Raw genomic sequence first — 27652 nt, forward strand, 5'->3', positions numbered from 1 at the left:
TTTTGGACCTATGATCGAATCTATGACCAGAGAATGCAAGGAAACGGGAACGAATCTGTTAGATCAAACTCCAAGAACTGTTTTCCAGAAGAATCAAATCATGGCAGTGAAAACATTCTGGATTTTGAACAATGTCATAAATGCAAGAACATCAAAATTTTCGGGTATATGTTACCGACCCATTATCAGGGAAGGAAATGGAAATGGAAATGGAAATCTATCTTTAAAGCACTCATAAAAACTATTTTGCAGAGGAATCAAATCCTGAAGGTGAGAAAATTTTGAATTTTGAACATTGTCACAAGATGCAAATTCATCAAAATTGTAGGAGTTACGTGCAGGCTCTATCACCTGGAAAAGCAAGGAGAGGGGAACTTGTCATTAGAATCCGACACCAAGAACTATTTTCCAGAAGAATCAAATCCTGTCAGTGACAAATTTTTAGATTTTGAACACTGTCATAGATGCACAGATATCAAAATTTTCGGAACTACGTATGTCTGCTGGGTTAGTTACCAGGAATTATTTTCCTGAAGATTAAAGTCCTGTTAATGCGAATTTTTTGGATTGAATCCATGAGTAGGTAAAGAAGGGAAAGAGGATCCATTATTTATCAAAAGCAGTTCTTCATTACTTGTTAATAGAATTAACAGTTACCATCTTTTTCCTCTTTCCTACCTACGAAACGTTAGTTTTTTTCATATATATGACGTGGTGCAAAATACCAAGACTCACTCACCTTGATTAGAAATCTTGATAAATATCTTCAGCAGCTGAAATCCTCACTGACTTGTAAAAGCTTACTACAAAAATTTAACAAATATAGAAACTTAATCATACAGTCATACATAGATTTAAACTATTTTAAAATTTGCATAATATGTTCAAAAAAGAAAACTATGCCCATATTGACCATGTTACAAGGGACTGTCACTATTTGTGGATGTTTATTGTTTCAGAATTCCCTTAACAAAGAGAGCGAATCTAGTCGAATAATAATAATAATAATAATAATAATAATAATAATAATAATAATAATTATTATTATTATTATTATTATTATTATTATTATTATTATTATTATCTATTTGAAATGAAACTTTGTAAACAAAACTGATTTTTACCTCCTAACGAGAGGTCATTGTAATGTGATGTAATGTCTGTTAACATAAACACTTTTACAATTAATTAACTCCATTTCTTTTGGTTCTTTTGACGTACCACAGTATAACTCGAGCATCTAAGGCACCTATCCTCAACGTCATCTAGGCCCAGTTTTTATAGTCTTATTCCATACGTATGTATAATTTTTCTTCGTTGGGTTAGTTTTATTTTATCATATCTTAGTGTTCACGGCCAATTTGACGTCATTGCCGACTTGAACCAATGAGGTAGCAGATACGAGAAATGGGAGGGGAAATATTATGGGGCGTTAAAATCAGCGGGCAAGTTGATTCTGATCTTTGTTTATATGATTCTGTGTGTGCTTGCCTTCTAGCAACTTCTTGTCCAGTGATCGTACATTGTTGTGTGGTTACATCAGTGTGATAGTGAAGGTGTTGGATACTGGATACGTAACGTTTCGTCCGGTAAGGATTATTTCAGTGACTACATAATTTTTAGTGTTTTCAATTCGAATAAATTCTTTGGCACATTATATATAGAAAGTGACAGATCAAAGTTCGAATTCAGTGGGTTTCTTTACCCTAATTTATTGAATCGCTTATCTTCAGATAATTTTAATTTTAGTTACCATGTTGATGTGATATAATATTCATAATTTCTCTTATTCTTCTTCTTCTTCTTCTTGTTCAGATTAGAAACTTATTTTTCATTGTGTTTTTAAAACAATTTCAATAATAATTTGGGTGTCCAATTATTGATTTGTTAATCAAAAGTTACCGTACTTAAAATATGGTAGTGTAGCAGGCTACAAATCAATAGTGGTGCTGCTTCGATTCCCGGGTCCACACCTGTGGAGTAACGGTCAGCGCGTCTGGCCGCGAAACCAGGTGGCCCGGGTTCGATTCTCGGTCGGGGAAAGTTACTTGGTTGAGATTTTTTCCGAGGTTTTCCCTCAACCCAATATGAGTAAATGCTGGCTAACTTTCAGTGCTGAACCCCGGACTCATTTCACCGGCATTATCACCTTCATCTCATTCAGACGCCAAATAACCTGAGATGTTGATAAAGCGTCGTAAAACAACCTACTCGATTCCCGGCAAAGAAATAGAGACATTTTTCCTCTACTAGAATCGGAAATTCGTTCTTTTTCTTGTATTACTTTAAAGGATGTTCTTACATCATGCTAACTACATAACCAGAGAGCACAATTACTTGTAAATAATCTACGTAAAGATTATTATTTTTTGGTCCTACAGAATATATCTGTTATGGTAACAATTAATATTAGAGGAGAAATATTCTCTCCGGGCGCCTGGGAAAAACACCGGAGGAGGGGAGTTCGATCCGGTGCTGTGGATTGGACTTCGGGGTAGCTCAATGGTGAGAGCGCTCGGTACGTAGAACCAAGGACCCGGGTTCGATCCCCGGCGCCGGAGCGAATTTTTCTCCTCTAATATTAATTGTTACTTGTGAATAGCTAGTGATGGTTCAAATGGAATGAGGACGGACTGAGGTAAAAGATTCGTATAGGCTATTATGCGAACACGAGATAATGCTGGAAAAAGAAATATATTGTCGATTTATCACTACTAATAATTCTAGAAATAAAAGCGCAGTTTATGTCTCAGAAAATCTGCTTCAATAACAACACTTATTTTAATTCTTTGAATTGAAATTCGGGAGGGAGACACTACGACCCTGCACCGCGACCTTCTAAGATCTATTGCGCTAATCCTCAAGCTAGGTACATTTAGAAATCCACACTGGCTGACTACACTGATTATAAGCAAGTTGCGCTGCGTACCCATGTTCTAGCAAGTAACCCTATTCGTCCCTGAGCCAGTCCCCAACATGTGTCGCTAGCCGGCGTTCGGAGAATGCTAGGGAATGATGACGGGATGACGCAGATGCCTAACATGGGGTAACAGGAGAATCCGGAGAAAATCTCAACTGCCACCAAATCCACCACAAGTGTCGCTATGAATGAAAGATCCCTGGCCTAACCGGGACTCGAATCCAGCTTGACAGGCTGAAAATCTTGATACTAAACCACCGTAGAGTTATTTTAATTCTTAGTCATCCATAATTCGCGGGTGCTTGTGTAAAGGGGGTTAAGTCAAATTGTAAGGTATGTAAACTTCTCTCCTTTCGTACTGAATAAAACCCCTTTGTTACAAATATGGAGCACTGTAATTGCATCATAGAGGGAAGAATAACTTAACCCCTGTAACACAAGAGAAAAGTAATTTTGGATAGTTCAAATCTGTACTTATTCCAGTTTATCAATTCATACTTAACCCCCTTTGCACTAGCACCCGCGAACTGCCGAATTTATATTGAGTGTGAACAAATTTTGAAGAATTGATAGAGTTGATACAGCGTCGTTAAATAACCAGCCAAACAAATAACAACTGATAAATTCTATCACATATTCTATTTCAATTCACTCTTCTTCAGATTCTTAGATATAGCCACCGGCGTGGCTCAGTCGGTTAAGGCGGTTGTCTGCCGGTCTGAAGTTGCGTTCGGGCGCGGGTTCGATCCCCGCTTGGGCTGATTATCTGGTTGGGTTTTTTCCGAGGTTTTCCCCAACCGTAATGTGAATGCAAGATAATCTATGGCGAATCCTCGGCCTCATCTCGCCAAATATCATCTCGCTATCACCAATCTCATCGACGCTAAATAACCTAGTAGTTGATACAGCGTCGTTAAATAACCAACTAAAGTAAAGTTCTTAGACATTTCGAAGTTGAATCTGAATTATGTTTGTTGTTAATTTTCTTTGCTTTTTTATTATTATCTTTTTTTTTAATTTCATAGTTTTGTCAACATTAAATGACTTCTGTATTTAGTTCTTCGCCTCCATCATTGTTTATATTTTTGCTTTCTTATTATACTAAATAAAAGAGGAAGTGACGTGATCATGCAAGCAATGGGTATAGGGATTTTCGGAGAAATACACGATTTCTTTCTGCATTACTGTCTGTCTCTCTGTCTGTCTGTCTGCTTGCAGTGATTAATAGCTCCTTATTTAAAATAAAAAAACACGAAATTACGATAAACTAGATCCCTATCCTAACGATTTTTCTTGAACTGTGTTTCTTGTGGTGAAGGATGGAAAGAACAAAGAAAAATTCTATCCGAGTCGAACTAAGGTTTTCAGCTCTACATCCTGACGAAAACGAAATTCAGTGTAGTACTTACGTAAAGCTTCGAAGCGACGAAAATACCAACAATAGAAAAAAGAGAAACAGTAGTAGCCTAGCTACAAATAAGAAATTACCGTAGCGAAGGAATTAGCTGTTTTCCGTTTGTTGAAAGTTCCTCCCCAACATTAAGTGAAGATTTTTAATAATTGAGACAGGGAAATCAAAAACCCTCTAACTCCAATAAACCAAATTTTACAGGAGAGAGAAAAAACTTATTATTTCTCTTACTATCTTCAATTATTATGCATTTATCTGTTAATATTGTGTAAAATTACATTCTTTATTAATTAATTACTTCAAAACCTAAATTTTTACATTATCTTACGCTACAATTTGAAATAAACACTGCTGGAGTTAGTGGTTTTCTAACTTCCACAGTGTAAGAATTAAGAAAAGATAAGTATATCATAATTCCCTTATGAAACATTGGAATATACGAGAAAATGGAAGTTTGTTATTAAGATTAACATTGCTACTTTTTTTTTCATTTCAAATATATGAGACAGAAAATCATAAATTACCATAAAGCACATCAAAATACACAAATAAAACCACAAACAATATTAAAATGTTAACACAGTCTCATTCATGTTACAGATTCTGTTTTTTTTCTCTCTCTCTCATGTTCTTCCTGTGCATCTAGATTCTAGATTATTACTGTCCGCAAACAGAGTTTGGTAATTAATCCTACTTTCCTCAGAAATAAACTGCGTTGAATTTTGCAAGTCCTTTTGCCTTTTTCTTTCAATGCCAATGCTGAATTGTACTTTAGTTGACTGGGGAATGATGCATCTGCATTGGGTTTCTGGAAGTTAATCGACTCGATATCGTGCCTTTAATAATCCTACTTACATGCATTTCATAGATTTTTGTGACATTCTGAATACCGTATCGTATCACTTCACTCAGCTGGTTGAGCGATAGTGTTGCTACCTACCGGGAAATTAAGCTTGAAATGCAAAAACTCTTTTATTCCATGGAGTAAGTGGAGTTCTGACTTCCACGAGTTTTAAAACAGCCCCCAGAATGCAGATGAATGTCGATATTAGTGTATTCTTGCCTTCCGCGCATGCGGGACAAACTAAAAAGCATCATCCAGCCCATAACTAAATTTTGTAAAAAAGTGGGTTTTTGATCTCCCTGTCTCAATTGCTAAGTTATTTATTTTATGAATAAATTCAACATATTTTTAAACATACCTATGTTGAAAGTCTTTCAATTTTAGATCATTAGTTTATTGACAAATTTCACATATTTTTAACCATATCTATTTACAAGAAATTGCTTGAAGTAGTTGTTACCTTGTAAGTAGGCAGTCTTAAGTCCACAAAATGGGAAGGAAAGTTCCAGAATCAACTCGGATACAAACTGGCATGAATCCATTCACTGACTGGAAATAAACTCGAATAGGGTAAACTAGGGTCTGTTGGACAGTCGGGCATGTTGGACACTCTGTACTTTAACGTGTTACCTCGCCACTTGTGGGCACCACATTCTGCTAGAAGTCAATGACGGAAGTAGCCCCACTCGTGGCTACTTCCGTCATTGACTTCTAGCAGAATGTGGTGCCCACAAGTGGCGAGGTAACACGTTAAAGTACAGAGTGTCCAACATGCCCGAATGTCCAACAGAGCCTAGTTTATCCTATCACCCATCCAGGATCCCTTCGATAATCAACACGGACGTTTGGGAATCAAATTGGCTGCATTGGATGAAGTGGCCCACCTGTCAGAGTCGGATTCAGGAATGCTTGTCTAAGTGTAGTGATCCGTCCCGGGTTCAGCCTTTGTGAAGCAAAACCAAACCACCTAGACCAACCTTCGAAAATTTAAAATCGTGGCATATCAGGAACACAAGGACCGTTATGAGTCTTAAGTGCATACAGCCGTAGTGTTGATACGAAGATTTGTAATTTTTCATTCATGTTTTCATATTTGAAAATCTCACAAAATCTAAATTTTCACAATTTGGTTTCTTTGCGTCGAACCTCCAAACCTATGATAGATAGTGGTGTAGACACATGAATTTTACATTTCTTCAAAGTATTAGAAGAATCGGTGTTAAATTACAGATTTCATTAGCGTTTTAATATTTCAATAAACCGACAAAAGTTTACTTTTATATATTATTATAATGTACCGAAGTACACATGATATTTCCATGCAGATATTCTGCGTCATCATACGATGAAAGAGTAATGGGACGGAGAAAAATTCTCTCCGGCGCCGGGATTTGAACCCGGGTTTTCAGCTCTACGCGCTGATACTTTATCCATTAAGCCACACCGGATACCACCCCGGCGTCGGATAGAATCGTCTCAGATTAAGCCCCAACTCTTGGGTTCCCTCTACTCTTTCATCGTATGATGACGCAGAATATCTGCATGGAAATATCATATGTACTTCGGTACATTAAAATAATATATGATATGCGTAAATCACTTCGTGATTTAAGACGGCGCTTATTCCTTCGGATCCCGGCCAACTAGTCACTCATATCGAGTGCACCTCAGCACATGTGTGGACTTCGGTAGGGCCTAAGTTCATAGACATCTATGACGTAGTGCAGAGGGCGGCCACTAGAGGGAACCCAAGAGTTGGAGCTTAATCTGAGACGATTCTGTCCGACGCCGGGGTGGTATCAGGTGTGGCTTAATGGATAAAGTATCAGCGCGTAGAGCTGAAAACCCGGGTTCAAATCCCGGCGCCGGAGAGAATTTTTCTCCGTCCCATTACTCTTTCATCGTATTAATATTTTTGTTCGTTTGCATCGAACTCTGAAACTTCTAATAGAAAACTGTGTAAACACCTGAATTTAACACTTTCTGAAAGAGTTAGTGGAATCGGATATGATTTATAGATTTTATTATAGTTTGAAAACTTAATAAAATCGCGAATTGTTGAATTAATATTTTTGTTCTTCTTCATTGAACTCTGGAACTTTTGATAGAAAACTGTGTAGACACACGAATTTAACACTTTCTGATAGAATTAGCACAATCGTTTTAAATTTATAGATTTTATTAACGTTTATACAAATCGCATTTTCGTCGCCTGAAACGAACGTTTTTCCTATTTCGTAGTTACACACTAACAGACTTATACAAGGACATCACTTTATTTTTACTTCAATTTTTATTGTACCTGAGTTTTGGAATGTACTTCACTCTCACCCCTTCTACTAATGAAGTTTAACCGTCCTCCACACAGATCCAAGACCGCATATACAGTCATAGTAGCCTTACGGTCATAGTAAACAGTACGTTCCAAAAATATGTTCGCGTTTTCCAGTGCCGAAAGAGCTTTCAATATTGCATCATTTTTCATTTTCCTAAGTCGCATCCCGGTTTCCCCCACCTGCTTCTATTCGCCTCTCTGTGGCTGGGCTGTCTTAGCTCTTTTCTCTGAACAATAATTTCTGTTAGGAATTGGACGTCTACGTAATATTATACCCATACAATTGTTTAAAATAACGTAAATAAAAGGACCTCGTTAAGTAATTAACTGTCACGTGATTTCCTCCCTTTCTACGACGCTGCGACGTAACCACTTGGACGGACAGTAGATAGTAGGCTATGTCTGAGTAATTTTATCTTTTCGGATCGGGCAGAAATGAAGATTGAATTTACAGTACGTAAGGTCTCTTTTATAGAGTAGGTACAGAATTATTTCAACATGAGTTACTGATAGAAGTACGAACCTGGTAATTGGAATTACGTACAATAGTCTATAGCGCGATAATATGCACATTAGAACTGAAGCATGCATCGAAGTGAACGGCCACCATTTCCAAAAATGTGTTTAAATATTCATATTATGATTATTTTTCGATTTAACTTCATTCTCTATAGTGTACGCTAATGTGTTGTAGACAGTATAATATACACTGCATAATGAATACGTCCGCATGGAAAGCTCAGTTCGTAAGTAAAAACACTCATTGTTAATACTGTACTTTATTTTGATTAAACAAAAACCTAATGAAAATTATCAAACTCAAAATCGCGATATTTCCTAGTTTACGTAAATGGATGAACTACTTTTCTTCCCTCCTATACCTAGTAAAGTGAGTTGTTTGTATATTACGTCAGTATCATCTAACTCCAGTCGTGGAAGGTGGTAGCAAACGGCGTTGATGCAGAGGTATAGGCAAGTCAATATTAAAAATGTTAGTAAAAATAAAATGATGTCCCTGTATTTCTCTGCATGGGAATGAAACTTTTGATAGATATTTTGTGCAGACACATGAATTTAATATATTTTTTAAGGAATTAGAAGAATCTGTTGTGATTTGTAATTGTTATACATGTTTTCATATCTGAAAATCTCGCGAAATTTAAGTACAATCTCGCGTATAAGTTGGGACCTATCCCGATGTGGTCATTGTTTATCGGCACCAGATAAACACACGTGGAAGTCTGGTGATTATTCATTACAATTTTATGTATTGTAAGACTCATGTTATGTCAATAAAATTTCTTAATGTCATTGCTTACTGCCTGAGGACATCATAAATGTCGGGCGTTTCATTTTACATCCTGTTTGTATAGCTGCGGCATTCGAAAGTGTTATCAGTGGAAGTGTAATTAAGTTTTGTAAAGTGTTTCAATATTCTACACATCCTTCTTCCCCTGACTTAACCGAAAACTTATTGGCCGCTGTCTCCTTAGTATTCAAAGAGTTACAGCACTGGTTAAAGTGGTAAGGGAAACCAGTTGCAGTACGTCAGAGAAGGAATGTGCTCAGTAGCTTCGTGTAGGCCTATTACAGGCGCTGTGTTCGGTTCAAGTTTGTCAGGTATGGCGAAGTTCGATATTCGCCGATGTCCGCTCTGCAGGAGGAGTCCTGTCGTGTTTCTTCCATCTTGTAATAGTATTCGATGTCCTTCACTCAAACCTCTTCATCTTTTAACTGGCAATGTTAATTTCATACACTTCAGGAACATATATCTCTAAATCCATTTCACTCACAAGGTTGCAATTTTTTACACAATGTATATGAACATTTAATAGGCTTAAGGACCTTACTAATAGGCTTAAGGACCTTACTAATAGACGGTAATTATACACAGTATTTAAATGTTGTAAATGATATGTTGTTATTGAAGTATTGTATCAGTGAAGAATTATGTTGTGTCAGTGAAGTGTGTTGTGTAAGTGAAATGTGTTCCTGTCAGTGAAGCTTTATAGTTTATAGTGGCAGTGCAAAGTATTTGAACAGTGAAATGTTTTTGAAGTGTTAGTGAAATCAGGATAGAATCAGTGAAATGTGTCGTAGTTCCAGTGCAGTGCGTGAGTTGACAGCGAAATGAGTGTAATGTTGAAAGGTACTTGTGCAGATATGAACATATCATACTCGTGGGTTTTAGTTCGATCTTAGTTTTAAGATACAAATTAGACTTATTTCAAATGTTATTTTAAGTGATCGTTTCATTTAATTTAGGATATTCCCTGTTGTTATTATTATTATTATTATTATTATTATTATTATTAGTATTAATTATTAGTATTATTAATTGTATTTTTAATTAATAAGTTTATTATTGTCATATTGAGTGTAATTAGTTACCACTGCCACCGGGTATATACCCATTGCAGTGTGAATAAATACATACAACATTCGTCAACATAAACTCACAGAAATTAGATTTACAACAATTTATTTATGTGTAGGATTTTTTTTTTTAGATTTACTCTTAATTTTTATATCAATTTATTAGCTTATATTATTTTTATAATTAAGTGGCACCTATTTGGCAAGATTTTATTGATGGTTTTTCTTGTATATAACTTATTGAAGCAGTGTGCAAAAAATTGTAACTCTAATGTGAGTAGTTTTTTAGATATATGTTCCTAAAGTTTATGAAATTAACATTGCCAGCATAGGGACGTCCTCCTCCCCTTAAGTATTTTAGCACAGATCTTCCGATTAATTTTTCATATGAAATAATCCGAACTTTTTAATGTCTTGGTTGCCTCTCTCATGTTCGAATATAGCAAGACACTACTGCACACTGCCACTTCTGAACCTCGTGGCGCAGTGGATAATGTTCTAATACTGAATTCGTGCGAATCTTATATTTCAAACTTAGAAGTAAATTTGTTAAATCGTTAATTTTTTTTTTTTACTAGTAAGTGTTCGAAGTCCCGCGCCGTGGCGTCGCGGTCTAAGGCATCCCACCTAGGACTCTCGTTACGAAATTCGCGCTGGTTCGAGTCCTCATGGGGGAAGAAATTTTCTCACGAAATTTCGGCCAGTGTATGGGACCAGTGCTCACCCAGCATCGTGATGCACTTGGGGAGCTACGATAGGTAGCGAAATCCGGTTGCAAATGGCAGCTATAACAGCTGGGGGGATCATCGTGCTAATCACACGATACCTCCATGTTGGTTGGATGATCGTCCACCTCTGCTTCGACATGTGGGCGTGAGGCCAGCAGCGGGCTGGTCGGCCTAGGCCCTTCACGGGCTGTAGCGCCACGAATTATTATTAGTGGGTGTTCGAAGACGTGTTCAGAAATATTTATCTTTTGACGTGTAACGTCTATGTTCGACTTTCACCAACAGCAAAAATGAAAAGACTTTCTGGAATAGAAATTCGACTTCACTTGCTATGAAAATGCTTATGTCATATCCGAGAAATGACAATATGAACGGATCTATACCTATTCACGCTGGTAGTCCGCATAATATATTATATAGTATACATAATCCACTTGAAAGAGTTTATTATAAACCATGGAGGGGTTACAATATATCTTAAACAACAATGTTATTCAGTTGTGCTTTGACATATACGCGAAACAAACGCGTGCACAATACATTCGTAACTATAGAAAGTTAGTACAATGGAATTACTGACATACCGATGAATAAATAACAACATTTACGGGATATTATAATGTGTTTATATAAAGTTAACCCGTAAGTAATGACAGTAATTTCTGGGGGTTATTCTTTGAGATATATCAAACAAAAAAGTGTAATACAATTTTGCTCGTTTTTGCTTCATTTTCGAGATAAAAATGGTTTTATATGAAACATTTCATAGCGTGTTTTGGGAAAGCCATTAATTTAATTCTCAAAATTCTCAGTCAATTTAAGAAAACAGTGTATTATGATAATAAATTATTGAAAGAATTTTAGTTTTGTCCTTTAAATGTGCAGAAATTTGATCCTAATAAATGTAACTCTTCTTTCTGCAAGGGAATTTTTCAATGTTTTATTTGTTCGGTCAAAATTTTTTGCACATTTTTGAGTACAAAACTAAAATTTCTTCAATAATTTATTATCATAATACACTGCTTTCTTCAATTGATTAATCATATGGAATTAAATCAGTAGCTTTCCCAGAACAAGCTTTGAAATATTTCATAATATTTAAAACAATTCTTATCTCAAAAAGGAAACAAAAACGAGCAAAACTGTATTAAAAATTTTGTTTTAAATATCTTAAAGAATAAAGGCCCATTCACAATGAAAATTAAACATAACCGTAACATAAACATAGAAGTTTGCGGCCAGGTTATGAAATGGAATTATTCACAATGATTCACATAAACATTGACATAAACATTGCCGTTAGACGTTAACATGAAAGTTTGCAAGCTTATGCTTACGTGATTTGCAAACAGTACACAATCGTGGAGCACTGATGTTATGACAGAATATGAGGAAATGGCGTCGTTGTTATGTTTCCATGGTTACCAAGTATCTTAGCAGTTATGTTTATGTTCCCATCGTGAATGTTCTTGATTTTACCGTAACGTTTACATTTTTAAGTTAACGCTTACGTTATGTTTAATTTTCATTGAGAAATAGCCTTAACCCTCTGAAATTAATGGCATTATCTACGATTCATCCTGTATAGAGTACACCAGTTTATTTTAATTGTCAGTGGCTGAAAAATATTTATTTATTATTTTGTCCTTTAATAGTACATTCTGTTTTAATGCATAATAATAATAATAATAATAATAATAATAATAATAATAATAATAATAGACCATCTCTGTAGTGTAGGGGTCAGCATGCTGGTCTCTTACGCAGAGATTCCGGGTTCGATTCCCGGTCGAGTTGAATTTCCTGGTTGAGGTTTTTCAGGTTTTTCCCTCAACCGTCAGGCAAATGCCAGAAAATTCGGGCCACAACACTGGCCTCATTCATCACCGAAATCATATTCTTAAGAAATCAGTCATACATATACAGTCGCCATCTACTTCACAACTATAATAATAATAATAATAATAATAATAATAATAATAATAATAATGTTTTATTTTCGCTGGCAGAGTTAAGGCCATAAGGCCTTCTCTTCCACTCAACCAGCCTTAATCAATACGATACATAAATTTAAATTACAAATATTTACACTACACTTAAAAGGTTCTCCAGCAATATTCTTCAGTACACATTTATTTAAATTTAGATAAATCTATAAGGTAAAGTAGTAACTTAATTTATGAGCTAATTTAATTCAATCCATTATAATTAATTTAATATTTGAGATAGCTAGTAAAATTATGAAAATTAATTTAATGTAAGCTTACTAGGACTATGTTACAGGGAGAATATATATATTTCTATTTCTATAATGAGAATATTAATGTAATTGCCATTAGAGGTTTTGTAAATCTATTTAGAAAAATTAATGATAATAATAATAAGAATGGACAGATGTTAGTTTCATTATAAGTAACAAATATTAATCAGCAATTCATCTGTTAAGTAAGAATTATGTAATTTTGACCTAAATGAAGTTATTGTCCAACAACCCCTTATATCACTCGGAAGCGAGTTCCAATTTCTAGCAACTGAAACTGTATAGGATGAAGAATATAAAGATGTCTTGTGGTAGGGTATAATGAGTAAATTGTTATGATGAGATCTTGTACTTAGCTGATGACATGCGGATAAATTTTGGAAACGAGAAGCCAAATAGATTGGGGTAGCGGTGCGCAGAATTTGAAATAAGAGAACAAGAGAATGCAGGGCTCGTCGATCGCTTAGCCTTAGCCAAGACAGAGTTTGGAAAGACGGGGAAACATGATCATACTTACGAATATTACAAATATAACGGACGCATGCATTATGCACACGTTGTAGAACCAGTCTCAACAATAGTACACAGGCCTTCGGATTTCAACCAAAGATTAACTCGCGATATGACCAGAGATGTTAAAGCGAGTACAAATAACAGCGAGAATAATAATAATAATAATAATAATAATAATAATAATAATAATAATAATAAGAAGAAGAAGAAGAAGAAGAAGAAGAAGAAAAAGAAGAAGCAAATTTAACTTTGAAAAAAGTATTAGCATCTGAAGCAAGATTTTTAAATAGGTAATTGTGACGTGAAAATGTATAACATTTCTGCAGGAATTTGTTGCTATGGATATACATATCTTTCTAGAAGAAAAAATTCAAGCTTCAACATAAAAATTATTGTGGTAATTTTTTTTTATAAAGGTTGGAACTCACTTAGATTTAGATTTAGATTTTATTTAATAATAACATGTACATAAAAACGTTACATTAGAGTACCCCGAAAGAGCAAAGCTCGTGTTCGGGGACAGTTCCGTTACATAGATACACATACTTTGTAGACAAAATACTTAATAAAAAAGCTCACATAAAGATTGTAATAAAATTAGTAAATAATAATACTAATAATAACTGAGTGAAAAAAGAGACGATGTTTAGATTGATGGATTAATATTAAATTATTATTAGTAGTATAATTAGTGCAGGTCATGTTGATATAGTAACCAAGATAAAATAGAAAAATACACTTAGGATAGAAATAAACTTGTTTTACAATACATGGTACATAATATATATACAGGGAAGTCTGTCATATAAATTTTTTAATTCTAGATCTGAAAATTTCATTGCTTAAAGTAGTCAATTCTGGATGAAATTTTATTATCGAAATATATAGACGTGGACCATAATTTGTACTGTGTAGTAAAGCAGCGGATGTGAAATATTTAGGTTCAACTTATTTAAGAGTTTCATTTCGTCTTGTATTATGAGCATGTGGCTGAGCTACAAATTTCATTCTATTCTTATGATAGAATTTCATTAAAGAGTATTTATAAATTTGGTCAATTCTAAAAACATTCAATTCGGAATGGATCAAATTTGTTGGATCATCCAGTCGCCTTTTCAAACAAATTTTGATTTTACGTTTTTGCAACATAATCAGAGGAAGAAGAGCAGTTTTTGTAATGCCTCCCCATCCAGTTATACCATATTGGATAACAGATTCAACTATAGCCAAATAAACCAAACGTAATACATGAGTAGGCAAGTAATGGCGAAGGCTTACAAATTTGTAAATTGTTTTACGTATCCTGTTACATAAAAAGGTGATTTGTCTATCCCATTTCAAGTGCTGATCAACAATAATTCCCAGGTATTTCACACCTACAGATTCTTTCAGGCAAGGGCATTTACAGGTTGTAGAGAGTTTACAAAATGAGTTGTGGATTATTAATTTTAAATGAGAAAGTGATTTCAATTTGTTCAATCCAGAGACTGTTAAAGAAAATGGCACCAAAGTAGTTTTAGTTATATTTAGAGATAGCAAATTTGCATCAAGCCAGGTTTTGATCAAATTTATACCTACATTGGCACGTTTATAAACCACTGAAAATCACCACCGTATCATCAGCGTAAGAATAACAGGAGCCATTATGTACTTTCAAATCAATGTTTAATAAATCATTAATATATATTAAAAATAGAATAGGGCCTAAAATTGTTCCTTGAGGGACACCTATATCAATATTTACATTTTCACTGATATTATCATCAATTTTGGTTACCTGAGTTCTTTTGTTTAAGTATGATTGAAATAACTTATGCGCAATACCCCTGACTCCCATATCAAATAATTTGTCCAGAAGTAAACGATGGTTAACCGTGTCAAAAGCTTTCCTTAAATCTAAGAAAATCCCTAAACATTTAGAACCGTTATCCAACTCCTGCATAATTTTACCAGTGACTTCAATAATAGCGTCATCCGTAGATAATTTATTTCTGAAGCCATAGTGATGTTTGGACAGAATTTCATTTTTCTCTAAGTAATTTACTAATCTGTTTTTTTTTTATTTTTCTAATATCATTGAGAAGCTAGAGAGCAAGGATATAGGTCTATAGTTATTCAGACTTTTTCTTTCCCCCGACTTATGGACCGGTACAACTACAGCATTTTTCAGAGATTCTGGGAAAACTCCTTGGGTGAGACATAGATTGAATACATAAACAAGCGGTTTTAATATATGTTTAATGATAATCTTTAATGTATTATTTGCAATTTTGTTGATTCCCGGTGAGACATTATTTTTTAAGGATTTAACAGTATTATAAATTTCTTCTTCGGTTACTGGTGATAAAAACATGGAGGAAGATGCGTGCTTATCATGGTCACTACAATAATTTTCCGTGTTAAATGCCGATTTGTTGATGTTCGATGCAATGCTATGTCCTACTTTTGAGAAATACCGGAACAGATTCGATCGGCGCATTCAGATTTTAATTCTTTGCATTATTTTAAATGGATCATCGCCTACTTGGTCTATCTCCTCTGTTCGCATGACCGGATTCAGCCCAGAATTCTGCCTGGAGAATTCTAAACGGATTTCCGCATGGTCCAAGATCGAAATATAGAATGTCATAACTAGACTTCGTGGAATTGCCACGAGAATCGCAAAGTTTACTGCGCACGCAGTATAGATTGTATGAGAAGGGGACGTGCAAAGGATGGAGTATGCCTCTGATGTAAACACTGAGCAGTATACTGCGGTTACAATAAAATCTGTATTCTGCATTCAAGAAATATAATGAATGATCATTGAAGTAGGAAATGTCTAAACATATAAATACACAATTATTTTATAGTGAGATATATTAACTCTTAAAATTTAATGTAAGATACTCACATCATCCTTGAATAAGTGCATTGCAGTGAAGAGTTACGTACATTTTGAACGACTACAAAGTAACCTCCCCGATGGTCACTTAAACAGTTTTTATTTTGGGAAAATGTACGTTCGATGTAATACGTACATATTTGAAGAACGGAAAGTCACTACTTTTTAGTACACCAACTTCAGGTGTCTTGTCGTGACCTGATGGTACATCATTTATAATACGAAGTTGTTAATAGACAGAATTTTTAGCAATATGGGAGAGTCGGGTAGTATCGGACATCGGGTAATATCGGACAGTGAGTTTCTTTCATCTACCACACGATGATAGTACCTGATTGACATGGTTACGTTTCTGTGATGTCGCATAGAGAAACGTAACCATGTCATTCAGGTACTACCATATGGTGGTAGATGAAAGAAACGCACTGTCCGATACTACCCGATGTCCGATACTACCCGATGTCCGATACTTCCCGACTCTCCCCTAATGTTTCTCAACTTATATTTCACTTTTTCTGAAATTAGTGAATTGTTATTTTGGATAACGGTTTGTGATACTTTATCCACTACATTAAGGGCTTCTGAGAGTTGTAGTTTAGACGATTCTAACAGGATGATGCTTTTGGACACGATTTTAAAATTAGAATCATTGAACAGAATATCTTCCAATAGCTGTTCAGAAGGCAATGATTTTACAGTTGCAACAGCGGAACTGTCTGTGCTATCCAATGCATAAATTACCTCCATTATTTTGCCGTAATGTTCTGCATAATAATTAACAGCATCCAACCACGTTCCCCAACGGGTCAAGACTGGCTGCGGGGGTAAGGGTATTCCAGGAGCAATTGTTTGGAACAGCAACACTCTCATTGTAGCATGTTTGATTGAATTCTTGTCTACACTGAACAAATGTTAAGCTTTGACTATTCCAACCACAGTAATGCAAAAACAAGTGCTTACTTAGGTATACATTAGCTGTAGCTGCTCTATCTACTTGGATCGGTCACAACTCTTAACATGAACTTGCTTGTACTACGAGACCGGACGGTCGCTCACCTCCTCTATACTACCGTACATCGGCAACCTGATTGCATGCTGCGTGTGGCAATTCAACGAAGTCTAGTCATGACAAATACAATCGATAGCAAGGCCTCCAATCACGATAATACCTTATTGAAGATATAATGAAATGGATGACTCGAAGCTTATTTTATGAAGTCCACCAGTATGAAGAGCTTTATAACTTATTATATTAAAATTACAGCAATGTAATATGAAGAAAGAACATATTGGATGAGATTGGGAAAATACTAAATTAATCATTATCATTATTGATCAGAATTTAAAATGGCCTCATCACATTACTTATCTTTGTAAGAGGCTTCGTAAAACAATTTATAAATTCGTTAATCTTCGATGCTACTTACCTATTAGAGTTCTACGAAATGTTTATTTGGCCATTATTCTGTTTATCATTCAGTATGGTATAATTGTTTGGGGTGGAAGTACAAAAATTAATCTTAGTCCGTTAAATTTACTACAAAAACGAATAATTAAAATTCGTTTGAAGAAACGTTTCGATTATCCAACTAAATTAATTTATTCTGAATTTAATGTATTTAATATTGAACAAATTTATAAGTATACGCTGTTAAAATTTTATCATAAAAATCGTAATAAGTTTGTATTACAGACACACAATTATGACACAAGACGAAATATTAATTCAACATTAGTAGAACCTAAATGTCTCACATCTGCTGGTCTAAAACATAGCATAAATTTTGGCCCTCGGTTGTACAATGCTTTAACTAAATTACACCCAGAACTTCTAACATGTAACCCACTAACATATAACAAGAAAATTAGAAACGTGTTAATATCTTCAATTTGATTAAATAAATTTATAGCATATGTGTATGAATTAATCAACCTATATTATATGTGTATTCTATAATTCTGAAATATATATTAGTTCTACTTTTCACGTGCGATATTATTCTTCTCTAGTGTTAATATTATATTATATAATTCCATTGCAGCTGTAATTATATTTTAATTCCTGTTTTATTTTACTTAGGCCTATTTATTATTATTATTTTTTTTATTTTAATATTATATCTGAACTGCGACCGAGCACGAGCGCTGCTCATTCGGTCTCAAATTTTGTTAATACTACTATATCTTCTTTTTATATTGCTTGTATTATTTTATTTCTATTTCTCTTGTTTGTTTTGTAATTATATTCTTTATTCTGTATATTTAAATTTAAATAAATAAATAAATAAATCAAGTATGTCCTTCGTAGGTTATTTAAGTTACAGAGCTGTTCATTTTATTTCCAGGTTCAGGTCAGAACACTACAAAGAAGTAATGCGCTCTAGTGGTAAATTAAAAAATTATTTGATGATTAATTTTATTGTGAAATGAGGACATACTGTAATAAAAATTCGAACGCATCGAACGAATTTTTTCCTGTGAGTGAGCACCTACCTTTTAAGGGAACCTCTGCATTTTAATGAAATTCTGCATGACATTTCTACATGTCTCTCTTGCCAAGAACTCATCACCTGGTCTACGTTAGAGCCCTAAAAAATTTCCAAATAATATATTGTAATATTTTCAGATGTTTTGCGAGACTAGACCTTTGTCCCCCTCTCTCTAATTTCTTCTAGGTACTCTCTGTTGTCATGTAATTAGATAACACTTAGCAGTAACCTTGAGGAGACCAATTTAGTGACCTGTACTAAGGGTTCGTATGTTATGGCTAATAACTGGTTCGTTATTTGTAGTGAATCAGCACTTTTATTGATGAGAAAAAGACGCTAATACGTGTGGTACATCTCAATTGTCTTTGAAGCTCTAATAGCATTAATGTTTTAATAGACTAATAAAATTACTCGTAATATTATGTACATGATATATTATAATAATTGATCAAATTCGTTTCACATGAATTTCGACAAAATAAATTCATTCATTCATTCATTCATTCATTCATAGTATTCTGTCCAAAGGCTGGTCTTTTACTGCAACTCCAGTCTTTCCTATTTTCTGCCTTCCTCTTTGTCTCCTCATATGATCCATATATCTTAATGTCGTCTATTATCTGATATCTTCTTCTGCCATGAATTCTTTTCCCGTTCACCATTCCTTCCAGTGCAGCTTTCAGTAAGCAATTTCTTCTCAACCAGTGACCCAACCAATTCCTTTTCCTCTTCCTGACCAGTTTCAGCATCATTCTTTCTTCATCCACTCTTTCATCATTATCTCCATTTCTTTCTTATATTTCGGGCTTGCTCCGATGTAAAGTCGTCATGGGCCGCAAAGAAACTTGGACCCGTGGTGGTAGTAACATGGGCTCTTCCCTGGGCTCATGGTACCTTGAAGGATCGCGGTGATGCCTGCGTGGAAAGGTAAAGAGATTCTGTAAGCTATAGGGTAGTTCAGGAACGACCCGAAGAGGGGCAATCTGTAGGACCGGGGCCTTAGGGCATTAATATCAATCCATTCTAGGTAGCACATTGATATTGCTATTGATATTTATTTGTCAGTCAACTTTACAATTCACAGTTATGATGGATCTTCACATTTCTCCTTTTCGATCCACCATCCATTTAATACACACAACTCTTTTCTGTTAATATATTCATCTGCTAAGTATTTTATTACTTTCAAATGTTCTGTTTTCACTGAATTGCTATATGTCCTTCTCTCTCTATCCTCTTCTATTCTCTCTCATACTTAGAATGTCTCACTTCCATTTCGCGCTTACCTAGTAAATATTGCATAGGCCTATTCCTTCCTTAATAATTTGCATTATTTATATATTTTCTTCTCTACCCTCAAATCTACCTAACCTTAATCATTTTTTTCCAGCTATTTTCTCCTACATTAATTATTGACTTTTCCCCTTTCTGTATTTTTCAACACTTACATCATTTTTCTATCCTCTGTTTATTTACGTATTGATCTCGTTCTCTTCGCTTCACTTCTAAATTTCCTATTTTATTACCTCTTTCCATATATTTATTCCTATAATACTGCTACAGTTATAGTACCCCTGATACTACTCCCAACCCACAACATTGAAAAACATGAAATATCTAATTCACTGAATTACATTTCCAATTTCTCTCTCTTCACTTCACATTAGTTCAGATGTTTTTTTCCACTTTAATTCTCTTTTATTCATTTTTGTTAGTCTATCTTATTACACTCTTATGCTATCTTCTTACATTAACACTTCCTTCTCTATTCCTATTCTACTACTTTTGCCACCCCTAACTTTCTTGCATTCACTTTTTAGCACTCTTCATTTAATAACCTCGCAAAAGCCCTATCTATTCTGTCCTCACAGTCACTAATATCTGGTATACTCTTTTTTATTTCAAGGAGTGCAGTTCGGTGGCTCCCTTGAATACCCACTTACAGATTTATGACTTCCTACACAAACATCTCTGACAATTCCATCCTGTCCACTCGTCCCAACATTGCACAGTTGCCACAATCCTGATGACCCTCGAAATGAGACTGACGGGATTCTTGGAATTCGGAAAAGATGCGGCAACTCTGTCTCCACGTGGATTTGACGGGAGCCTGTCAATTCTTCTGAACGAGGGCTGTGATTGGTTACTGACAGGAGAAGACAAGATTTCCGTGACAGTAAGGAAGACATTTATTTATGACAACCAATTAGTAGGGGGCAGTAGAAGATCTGTCGGCAGAGTACTTTCTATGAAACTGCACTCCATGAAAAAAATAGAGTATAGTCGCTTCATTCCTTCGCTCGTTCTTATCATGCCTTCTCTTTCATTTCCTTCATTAGTCTTGTCTGCGCTCCTGATCTCAGACACTTCCAGCTGTTTCCATAATCCTTCGTCCGCAGTATTTTGTATCTGCCTCACGTTTTGTTTTTCTCCCTGGTTTATTCTATATAGGTAGTACATAAGGGGCAATGTTGTAATTTTTGTTGTAATTTTTCTGGAGTCATATGTTGAAAATCCTCGTCCTCCTTGCTTTAGAGAGCGCTCTTTAATAACGGCTGTTTAGTACAGGTTTCATTTCCAGCCCGCATTCTCTATTTGTAACAATAAAACGTAAAGTGTAGAATTATCGGCTTTCCCATGGGAATGGGTGTGCCCTGCCTTAATCGGTGACCTTTCACCATGATAGCTAGGGAATCCCGTTGTTTCTGAATGTCCAGTGTTGCTTAAGAATAAAAGTAAGTATGTGGCTCCTGTAAGCTTGATAATATTGATTAGATGTCTGAGGTCCCTAATTAATGACGCAGGAATTGCAACATAGCGGAAATGCCCGATACTTTTAGTCGATATGGCAGATAATCTGATCTGGATCCCCCAAGAACAAGCGAGAATTCTTCCACTTCATTACAAACGCAGGTCTCGTCTTTTTAAACTACACAATCGGCCTGAAAATCCGGTTTTATCCTTCCTAACTTGATATCCCTCATTATTGAACTTGGAAAAGTAGCTACATCAAACCATAACAGCAAATGCAACACCGTTAATACCCACAAAAGCTGTTTTTCGTACTTCAAATTTTTAGTTTTACTTCAAAAAAATAGACGGTGATTCATCTGCTATCGATGACATGACAGAAATTCGATTTTAGTAGGCTATACATAGGCCTGTTATCGTCAAGTGAGGTGTACTGCCTGATAATAGATATACATATCAGCCAGAACCTCAATCAGAGGTAAAAAACATATTAATGGTTTTTAATGAGACTTAAAATATTCCTGTTTTCCTCAATTATAAGTTGAATTTGCCACATCTTGCTTTCACCAGTTCTTTTTCGCTATCACAGGCATGTCAAACTATTTGAAGTGGAAAGTATGACGTCAGCTTCACTCAAAATCTTTTAGATACGATTGACGTCCATGCATCGCTTTCAATTTCAAACTTGTTTCAGTGGCGGGTAGTACATAAACTCATGTTGTAAAAACAATCACTACTCCAAACATAAATTAGGATAAGATTGATAAGTCCACACACAAACTATTGAACATTCATCTATTTAGTGATTAACTGATCGCAGACACCACTTGTTATCCACTAATGTATCAATATTCGGCAGGATTGTGTTAGTACATAGACACAGAGTAATAATAATAATAATAATAATAATAATGATTTATTTAACCTGGCAGAGTTAAGGCCATACGGCCTTCTCTAACACTCAACCAGGAGTAAAGACTGCGTTACAAAAACACTACAAATTTACAAATTACACTACAATTTTACACACAAAACTGAATAAGATAATAATAATAATAATAAAATATAAACAACAAATAAGAAGAAATCAGACATAATATATAACATAAAGAAAGAAAGAAAAAAGCATAATAATATGTGAACAGCAGGTCAAAATAAATGAGGCATACAAAAAAAAAAGACAATTATTCATTATAATAATAATACTAATACTAATAATAATTATAATAATAATAATAATAATAATAATAATAATAATGATTTATTTAACCTGGCAGAGTTAAGGCCATACGGCCTTCTCTAACACTCAACCAGGAGTAAAGACTGCGTTACAAAAACACTACAAATTTACAAATTACACTACAATTTTGCACACAAAACTGAATAAGATAATAATAATAAAATATAAACAACAAATAAGAAGAAATCAGACATTAATATATAACATACAGAAAGAAAGAAAAAAGCATAAGAATATGTGAACAGCAGGTCAAAATAAATGAGGCATACAAAAAAAAGACAATTATTCATAATAATAATAATAATAATCATAATAAAAATAAGAATAGTAATAATGATAATAATAATAATACTAATAGTAGTAATAAAATAGTGCAGTACAAAGTATACAGTGAATACAATATTTCTAAGTACACACAATAAGGAAAATTAAGATTATATATAGCTCAACTTATCACATTAGAGATATAACATTATCGGAAAATATGAAAACAAAAATATAAAATAAGTTGAATATCATTAGAACATAAAAAAAATGTGAATACGTGGAAACATGCAATACAACACTTGTCATAATAGTAAGTTAGTTTGGTAACTCATCATAAGATAATTTTCTAACTTGGATTTGAAAGAATTCAATGTTCGGCAGCCCTTGACTTCAGGCGGCAGAGAGTTCCAGTGACGAGAGTTAGCAACAGTGAAGGATGAGGAATACAGAGACGATGCGTGAAGTGGAATTTCTAGCGTCTAATGACAAGATAACAATCATTTAACCTCGAGCGTGTAGCTGATTTACATTGATTCATTAAAAAACGGTTGAAAACAATATCGATGGCTCAGAAACTGTTCCGTCCATTTTACTATTTTTTTTTTTTCGGGAGAGCTATTTTAAGCTCCTGACATTCAAAGCTTCATGAAACAATTTGGAATAGCTTCATAGCAACCTTATGGAGAGGAATATTTACAATTTTGTTCGATTCATACATGCAGACAAGAACTGGAACACAATCAAACACAGATTTCTGTCTTATAAAAAGTTGGGCTTAGAACAGTCTGGTTCTCAGCCATCGATATGTCGATCCAAACATTGCAATTATACGACCTTCAACATTTTTCATATTAAAATACATTTCTATTGCCAGTAACTAGTATGTAAATCGCTACTACATTTCCCTCATGTTTTTTATGAAACTGTTTGAAATAAATCGTTTAGTCGTCTTGTCATTTATGAAATTAAAGAATCCCAAATAAAAGAAAAAATTCCATAAAATAAGAAACACAACAATAATTTTTACATAATTACGTACTTGTGAGTTTATTTTCCCTCCTAATCTTTGCCATGGGTAACATTTAAATAACGTCTTATATTACATATTAAACGGAACATAATACACAATCAGCTTTATTATTCCCTTCAACAACAAAATAACCATATTCCTATTCCTTATTGAAGCTGTATCTTGTACTGTAGACAGTGCCATTTACAAATATTCTGTAAACTGCTCGCCACTGAATGTTTACACCCTGCAGATAACGACTTGCTAAACGGAATGAAAACAACGTCTTGGACAGGAGGTGGGGAAGTAAGAATGGTAATGTTTGATCTCTGGGGAGAATAGAATAGAATGTTTTTATTTTCGCTGGCAGAGTTAAGGCCAAAAGACCTTCTCTTCCACTCAACCAGCCTTAATCAATACAATACATATTTAAATTACGAATATTTACACTACACTTAAAAGATTCTCCAGCAATATTCTTCAGTTAAGTTTTAACGACTAGTACATGCTTATTTAAATTTCGATAAACCTATAAGATAAAGTAATAACTTAATTTATGAGCTAATTTAATTCAATCAATTATAATTAAGTTGAGATAGCTATAAAATGATGAGAGTTAATTTAATATAAGTTTACTAGAACTATGTTATAGGGAGAAAAAATATAAATCTAAAATATACAGGGACATCATTTTATTTTTACTTCAATTTTTATTGTACCTGAGTTTTTGAATGTACTTCACTCCCACCCCTTCTACTAATGAAGTTCAAACGTCCTCCACACAGATCCAGGACCTCATATACAGTCATAGTAGCCTTACGGTAATAGTAAACAGTACGTTCCAGAAATATGTTCGCGTTTTCCAGTGACGAAAGCGCTTTCAATATTGAATCATTTTCGCACAGGTACTGTCGTCCATTTGCCTACGTCGTATCCCGGTTTCCCCCACCAGCTTTTATTCGCCAGCTAGTGGCTGGAGTCTCTTAGCTTCTTTCTCAGAACATTAATTTCTGTTAGGAATTGGACGTCTACGTAATATTATACAACTGTTTAAAATAACTTAAATAAAAGGGCCTCGTTAAGTAATTAACTGTCACGTGATTTCCTCCCTTTTTAAGACCCTACGACATAACCACTTGGACGATCAGTAGATAGTATGTCTAAGTAATTTTATCTTTTCGGATCGGGCAGAATTGAAGATTGAATTTACAGTACCTAAGGTACTCTTTTGTAGAGTAGGTACGGAATTATTTCAACATGAGTTACTAGTACGAAGAACGAAACTGGTAATTGCAATTAGGTACAATAGTCTATAGTGCGATAATATGCACGTTAGAACTGAAACCTGTATCGAAATGAACGGCCACCATTTTCAAAAATATGTTTAAATATCCACATTATGATTATTTTTCAATTTAACTTCATTCTCTATATTGTACGCTAATGTGCTGTAGACAGTATAATATACACTGCATAATGAATACTTCCACATGGACAGCTCAGTTCGTGAGTAAAATCACGCATTGTTAATACTGTACTGTATTTTGATTAAACAAAAACCTAATGAAAATGATCAAACTCAAAAGCGCGATATTTCCTAGTTTACGTAAATGGATGAACTACTTTTCTTCCCTCCTATACCTAGTAAAGTGATTTGTTTATATATTACGTCAGTATCATCGAACTCGAGTCGTGGAAGGGGGTAGCAAATGGCGTTAATCCAGAGGTATAGGCAAGTTAATATTAAAAATGTTAGTAAAAATAAAATGATGTCCCTGTATTAATCAGTAATTAATCTGTTAAGAAAGAATTTACGTAATTTTGACCCAAATAAAGTTATTGTCCAACAACCCCTTACATCACTCGGAAGCGAGTTCCAATTTCTAGCAACTGAAACTATATCGGATCAAGAATATAAAGATGTCTTGTGGTAGGGTATAATGAGTAAATTGTTATGATGAGACCTGGTGCTTAGCTGATGATATGCGGATAAATTTTGAAAACGAGAAGCCAAATGGGAGCACATGTTTGACATCCCTGTGCTATTACCTATCCTAAATGATCTAGTTGTTGATACAACGTCGTTAAATAACTGGCTAAAATGATATTATTCTTCTTTTGTTTGAAGTACAGCACGACCTTGTTACGCTAACTGAATTTCCATAGAAGCAAGACAGGTTTATAACTTACTAGCAATCAAAAGTAAAAATGTCCACCATCACCTTCTGCACTCTTGCATTTTATCTTATTTTGCTGTTCCTAAAGAGTGTGACAGTTAAGATTGATCGTTGATAATTGGCTACACGTAGATTAATGCCAGATTTTTATCGTCTGTCATAATGATCTGCAATTAAACGTTTCATGCTTTATAATTATGGCAAATTTAATTACTCCGTTCCAAAATATGTTACAGTAACAAACAAAACAAGGTTGATTATTGCACATGTGCGCACGAAATGTTTCGCGGTGTGGTATTCTGTTCAGTAGTGAAGGGACTATCAGACAGTGCAGTTGTGAATGTTTCTAGTCTTCTGCAGTGCATCAAACTATAATATTTAAATAGTTCATTATGAACAGAAATTATGAGCACCTTCTATGGTGTTCCTGTTGCAGAAAATGTAACACCAATCCAGTTAATTTTGAATAGAACATCTAAGGCTCAACAGTCGTACAAAACGGGTTGTAATTTATTTCAGTTTTTGCGTTAATTCGCCTCTCTCAAAAGAATGTTCGTTTTTTCTTTTATTAATTTGACATCACACAGAATAAAATGCACGTAATTTTTATGTTTTTCTTATGTCAATTTATTAATGAAATAAGTATCTAGAAGATGCATTAAAGTTACATTATATTACTGAGAACTTTAACAAATCTATACCATATTTTGGAACAGGATTAATTACATCTTTCTATACCATATTTTGGAACAGAATTAATTACATCTTTCTATACCATATTTTGGAACAGAATTAATTACATATTTCTATACCATATTTTGGAACAGGATTAATCACATCTTTCTATACCATATTTTCGGAACAGGATTAATTACGGTACATCTTTCTATACCATATTTTAGAAACAGAATTAATTACATCTTTCTATACCATATTTTGGAACAGAATTAATTACATCTTTCTATGCCATATTTTGGAACAGGATTAATTACATCTTTCTATACCATATTTTAGAAACAGAATTAATTAAATCTTTCTATACCATATTTTGGAACAGGATTAATTACATCTTTCTATACCATAGTTTGGAACAGAATTAATTACAACTTTCTATACCATTAAGCATACAGAGAAATAATTTATTACAGTTGTATGAACACTGTGTTCATACAACTGTAATAAATTATTTCTCTGTATGCTTAATATCTCATTTATGAACACTGTTGAATTTGACCTTAAGTGTGTAAACTTTTGTATACCATATTGTGGAACACAGGAAGTAATATATTACGTTCTATTAAATGCTTGCAAACCTGTCACAAAATATCAGATAGAGTTCAGCGTTGTTCGACTACAATTTACTTCGTTATGTTTCAGTGGTATCGCTTGTGGTTAATAAGTCTGGTTATCTTAGTTTTCATTCAAGAGAGAAAGTTGAGTTGTCTGCC

The 27652-nt window shown here is 34.2% G+C and overlaps 1 protein-coding gene across 2 annotated transcripts in view; it reads left to right on the plus strand.

Annotated features, from left to right (window-relative positions):
• The first annotated feature begins 1465 nt into the window (after window positions 1-1465).
• Window positions 1466-27652, plus strand: part of dsb (debris buster) — a 353068-nt gene continuing 326881 nt past the window's right edge. Inside the window, exon 1 of one of the 2 annotated variants that reach the window (XM_069829468.1) lies at window positions 1466-1589. The gene's annotated coding sequence lies outside the window, so the exon portion shown is untranslated. Of the gene's footprint in view, window positions 1590-13549; window positions 13678-27652 lie in introns of those variants that run through there. The other variant, XM_069829469.1, reaches the window with a different exon arrangement.

The sequence above is a fragment of the Periplaneta americana genome, chromosome 6 (assembly GCF_040183065.1).
Source record: "Periplaneta americana isolate PAMFEO1 chromosome 6, P.americana_PAMFEO1_priV1, whole genome shotgun sequence".
NCBI classification, from domain to species: domain Eukaryota; kingdom Metazoa; phylum Arthropoda; class Insecta; order Blattodea; family Blattidae; genus Periplaneta; species Periplaneta americana.